Genomic DNA, 6,165 nt, shown 5'->3' on the forward strand with positions numbered 1-6,165 from the left:
CTGCCCTGGCTGTCTTCTGCTTCCTGTTCTTCTGCTATCATTAGTCCTCTCTGTTTCCCATTAGAGTTCCTCCCAGTCATGAGCCATGTTATAAAACTGTGGGGTGATACCTCTTGCAATAGGAAGAAAAAATAATGTCTGGACACTACTGACAAGAGATGCTATATTCAGCTGCGTCACTTAGATAACAGTTGCTTCAATGGTGTGTCTATGTGTGATGACCACAGCCCTTTTTTTTTTCTTCTCCTTAATTCTCTTTTTGTTTAGAAAAGAGCGACCTGTGGCCTGCCAACTTTGTACTGCTTCATCATGTCTCCTTTTCCCATTGAGAAGATCTGGAAATTAATTGTTTGCATAGAGCAGATACAGCAAAACAAGAAATTGCTCTAGATTTGGCAGGGGTATTCCTTGCAGTCAAAGCTGCTTTCTGCCTTTTTGCAAAAGAAAGATCTTGAACTCCACTTCAGTCTGATTTGCCAATACTCACTGACAATTCCCTTTTCAATTAACTGTTCCTAATGCACACTGTTTCAGTCACAAGGATAATTCCTTCTGCAGTCACACTACAAGATATTCTGTCCTAAAGAGCACTTGCTGTGTACCCAGTGCCATGCTTCCTGTCATGCTCTTTTAAACTATTTTGATGGGGGCTGCAATTGTATTTGTAGCCTGTCACTAGGATATATTAAGAGAAGATATTTAATAAATGGTTTCAAGTAGATAAATAAATTGTACAAAATGCATTTGTACAATAACGCTCGATTCTTGCTGCATAGAGCAGGCTGAATAGTGCAGCCAAAATATATGTCTGAGTCCTTCAACTATTCTCTTTACCAGTTTCCTCCTTTTCAATATCGAGCAATCTGGTAGAAATGCATAGGTGGGTTAAAATGTTATTGCAAGAATGTAGCTGGAGATTAGGTTATGGATCTCGGTTATATGGCCACTGTAACTTTGGTAAGACATTTTGCCAGTAGGTGGAGAAGAGGGTTGGGTTGGTTTCTTTTGGTAGAGCTGTCACAATCCTATCGCATGATTTTTCGTTATCCTGTTTACTGAAGGACTGTTTTAAGAGGAAATACACCGAGACTCAGGCCAACAGTTAAAACAGTAATGTCAAATTGCATTCCTGGTTCAATTTTCTTGATGATCAGAGAGGATCGTATTGTTTGGGAAGTCATTTGATCCCTTTATACAAGGGTTTCCTTTTTCTTGGCAAAGGGAAAGGATCAGTGTGTCAAAGAGGAAGGGCATGTGATTGCTCCTAATCTTAAAATTATCATGTCAGCTCATGCTTGATATCTTTTAGAAGATGGGGTGATAAGATTATTAGGCAATCAAAGCTGTATTTCAATAAATGTATTAGAAGACAAGATACTGTCATTAGTTAAAACTGGAAAACACAGCATAGTCAAAAGTGCTGCATTCCACAGCATTCATGAAATGTTTCCATCTCCACTGCTGTTCTACAGCAGAAATTCCTGTTGTAACTATGTATGCTGCTGTTTGGATTTATTAACGATAAGAGTGATAAAAGTGATAACAGTGATAAAAGAATTGTCACTAAATAAAATGTCTGTGTTTTCAGATTAAAACCAACAATATTGGTTTGTAGCTATGTGTTTTGGGTTTCTTTGACAATGTAATCCATAATCCAAAAAACGAAGTGCAACCATATCCTGATTTTTGATTCAACTAAATTGTGTAGTAGTTAGAAAAAAATTCTTCAGTGCTATTTAGAATTTCAAGAATATTTATCAAAAAAACCAGAAAATAGTTAATATTAATTTCGATACAAGGGAAGGTAATGTCTGTATTCACTTTTTTTCCCTCAACCCAAGCAATTTATCACTCCGAATTCTTATTCTACTGGACTGTTCTGATAAAAAAAAAAAAATGCTGCAAGTAGTAATGTACTTTGAACATGCTTTTAAAATTAAATTATTTTTACAAAAACACACATAAATGAAAATCCAAGTCACCCTATGTGTAAGATAGGAATTATCCCTATTAAAAGTAGAAGTTGCTTTCATTTTAATGTTCTGTTCTCTGTGATTTAAAAAGGGAATTTAATCTGACAAAGGGAAACTCACTGTATATACTTTTTCTCAGATAATCTTTGTCTTGTACTCATAGCCCCACACATGAATTTGAAAAAGCCTGTGCAGTACTGAACTGAGGGAAGGGTTGTGGAAGAGACAGCAAGTAACTTTCTCTAGACAGTTTTTCTTATATAAATGATTTTCAGGAAGAGAGTCCTAATCAATTGTGAACAATGTCATTCCTATTATTGAGCAAGATAGAATTGGTTTGGATAAATAAACCCAATTACCTTGTTCATTAGTCAGACACATCAGTTTAAATCAGGAAGAACATTCGTTTTAAGTGTTGTTGTTCAGAATGTTCTGCAGATATCCTTGATGAGTTGTTCCAGAGGGCAGATAGTGCTTACTCATAAGGAAAGATTAAAAAAAAAAAAAACACAAACCCACCCTACCTCATGAAAAGAATTTGGTAGCTCTAATTACTGGGCTATAGTAATTTTAGTTCTTGACGTTGTGTTATTCACTTTGTACAGTAGTTTTGTGGACTGCTTAAGATGTAGGCTTAGTTCACATGTGGAATTGTTAATATAGGGATCTTCTCCTGCAGAGATCTCCTCTTGTCCCTGAAGAGATTTAAATCTCATGAAGTACTGGGTTTTTGCTACAAGCAGTCTGACTTCAGAGTCCTTAAATTGTATATGGTTCATGCCTTACAGGAAGCCATTTCTAATAACGGCAATTACAATTCCTACAATAGACTCCCTCCCTTCACGTGATGAAAAACAGCTCCTTTCCTTTTTTTGAGGTATTCTTGGTAATCTGTCCTACACCTATATGTCTTTCATAGGTGGTTGGGCATCTCCGAAACACGTTTTGATTAGTACAGAACTAGGATTAAAGTTTCATGGAGTTACATGTGTGGTTGCTAATACTGAGCAGGGTTTTTCTGGTGATTCATTCTTTATTATGGACACCAATGTGGAAAGTATAGTATGAAGTTAGTTAAACCTTGAGCTTTATTGAAAATTGCATATAGAAACTTGTTATCACAAATTAAGTCTTCAATCTAGGTTAAGAAACTCTTGTTATGTCAAAAAAATATTTTATTAAGACCCCGATCTTCCTTCTTGGTGATCATGTATTACTAAGATATTTACTGCATCAAATTTTAAAAAATGGTCTGTCTGTTTTTTCTTAGAAAGGGGAACACAGGTGATGATTAGGCAGTATGAATCAAAATTGCATTTGAGTAATGGAAAAAGCACTTACATAGACTATAAATTATCAAAGGGAAAGATTATTGTTATGTTTTGTGCTGTTGAATGTTGCAAGTAACTACATATGGATCTCATATTGAAGATAATTTTCAAAAGTGTCAAAGTAATTCCACAAGCCAGACCATTAAATAATGACAAATTCTGCCTTGATAGGGTAAATTATCTTTATCTTGTATGCTTTTAGTGTCTTCTATTTCATTGAAAAAGAATCCCTAACTCTTTAAGATCCTCCTAACGTTGATGGGAAGATACTTGAGAGCTCCTAGAAGAAAAGAGGGGAGAAAAAGATATTAGAAAACAGATGTAGTAAAGTAAATCCCTCGCTACAGTCCTGAACTAATTTTTAATTCTGTATTCCCCCATAACTTTAGATACTGGTTTTGCAAAGGTTATTCTACAGAAAGGCCTCTTTTTTCCAAAATATATAGGGTAGCTCTGGTAACTTTGGAGTTTCTTTTCAACTTGGTTGACAAAATTTCTTACATTACAAAATCCAAGAGTACAGTTCTTTCAGAAGAATTACAGAAATAGCTACCATAAACTGCAAAATTAAGGAATATTAACAGGCAAGCAGCTAGCTTAACGCCCCCCAGCAAACATAGGATCTACTACAGTTAGAAATGCTGCTGTTGCTGTTACTCTGGAAAGGGAAACTTTACTATGCTCTAACACATCTGTTCTTGCTTAAGTTATTGCTGAATCCCACATCTGGATTCTGCTAGGCAAAAGAGGGAAACTGGGTTCTTGCCCGATAAAATAGAATTGCTCTTACCAGAGGGCACCAGTGTCCCAGTGTACCTAATGAGCCTTCTACTAGGGATGAGGAGAGCACAACTGATTTTCCTCAAAGTTTTAGTACTTAGTGTAATGGGAAACATGCTCAGATCTGACTTTGCCTGTTTCCAGGAGCAGTTTGTAGAGGTTCTCTTTATAGGACAAAGAGTTAATAAAGAACTTTTAGCAGATGGTCTATAAGTTCTTTTTAATTTAGAGATGCTTATTATTTCTCTATGTGCATTTTTCCATATAAACTATTGAAATTAAAATGAAAATTGAGAATTCCTGCTTTTAAACGATTTTCCTAATAACAAATCATATGAACTCAGTATTTTTCACTTCTCCTGATATGGATATCCCCTTACATTTTGGTATCTCTCACAGCTTTCTATACAGAAGGATTTATAGTCTAGGCTCTAGTATGGCATCAAGCAAATAATGCAAATTCTAGGTTCATGTTTCAGAAGTCAGCCTTTAATACAATTTTCTTTTTAAGTATCTAAACTTCAGATCACCAAAGTTCTTGTCAAACTATGAATATTTTTGCTCATTTTTTGTGACTTATTCAATCCTAAAACATCATATTAAGAGCTTAAAAACTATTTTACAATCTAAGATAATATGTATTTCTTAAGACAAAAATATTAATCAGAGCTCTCTGCTGGTGCTTCTGCACTGAAATTCATGCTTCCATTTGTTGGCTCTTAGTTTGGGAAGGAATGAGCCACCTCAAGCATCAAACTACAGACAACAAGGTCAGCAATAAATATCTCAGGAACAACTATGTTAGGAGTTGTTCAAAGCTAAGACATGATCTTTTCATTTAATGTTTAGTAAGATGTGTACAAAATCCTGGAAGCAGGGAACTTTCTTGAAAAGAAAATTCTTGTGCTGGTCATTTCATGCACTGGTAGACTTACCATGCTAAAAAATTCTTGAGCTCATCTCTCAGATGAAGTACCTGTAGCAGAGTATGCAGTTTGTGGATCCCAAAGGACATTAGCACCAAGATGTTCAGAATTGCTGACATCTTGTTTGATGTCGGCATAGGCAGTAGTGGTAGCAAGGTGTTGAGCCAGCCGTGCTAACAAAAAAGTATGACATTTGTGGCCTTTCCAGCATGTGAAAAATTAAGTTTGCAGGCTGAATATTATGTTCTAGAATTTTGGTGCCTTAAGTATGAGCCCAAATAAGAATTTAGTGACTGTGGGACTTAACCTTAGTATGTATGGCAACAGAAATTTTAACCAGCAGTTTCTTTTAGTCTTCCCTAGAGAAAACACTTAATTTGCCTTGCTTTCAGCAGTTCCTCACCTAAACTAAGTGTCATTCACAATTCATGAGAAGCTGTGCATGGACCAGGCAACACCACTGTGCTGCTGTCACAGAAGAGCCTAACTGTATGTAATACTCTAACAGCGATGAACCACTGCCAGGCTTTTCCACTGACCTATGATTTCAGTCATCACAGAGCATCATCTGTGCACTTGTTTTTGCCTACTCGTTCATGCAAACCTTGCCCGGAGGCACTCTTAAATAGCTTGGGATGTGATCTGATTTGTCTTATGGTACGTTGGGCTTGTGAAGTGTTCCACAACTTTTTGGATGAGATCACAGTACCAGAAACTGTTGTTTGCCTTTGTCCAGACATCACAAAATGGAAAAGATTTAAATCCATGAGAAGTTGTTAAGCCAGTCCGTTTGAAAGTTTACTGTTCTTCTAAAGCTCTGCGTGCTTTATCACCAGAATTTTCCTATTGCCCTGTTTCGCTTTTTAGGAAAAGCTCTGACTCAGTGACAATTTTTATTAGGCTCCAGTTTTAGATGAGTTACATGAAGTATTTGTATTACATCCAACACATAGTTCACATGTTCAAAGTTTCTAAAATATAATCTTGTCTGCTAAAGTAGCAGTTAGAAAACAATGACATTTACATTAGACATGTAAGAGATTAGAATGAGATAATTAAATTGACCTTTAAATCTCTCTACCCTCTTGGAGGCTGTGGCTAATCCTTGGCCTCCCACTGCGGAGATAAATATCCGTGCTGTGAACATTTTAAGCA

General features: G+C 36.1%; 1 protein-coding gene across 1 annotated transcript in view; it reads left to right on the forward strand.

Annotated features, from left to right (window-relative positions):
* Positions 1-6,165, forward strand: part of PIP4K2A (phosphatidylinositol-5-phosphate 4-kinase, type II, alpha) — a 48,319-nt gene that overhangs the window by 1,503 nt on the left and 40,651 nt on the right. The gene's annotated exons all lie outside the window — the stretch shown is intronic.

This window comes from Pterocles gutturalis, unplaced genomic scaffold (assembly GCF_000699245.1).
Source record: "Pterocles gutturalis isolate BGI_N339 unplaced genomic scaffold, ASM69924v1 scaffold18550, whole genome shotgun sequence".
NCBI classification, from domain to species: domain Eukaryota; kingdom Metazoa; phylum Chordata; class Aves; order Pterocliformes; family Pteroclidae; genus Pterocles; species Pterocles gutturalis.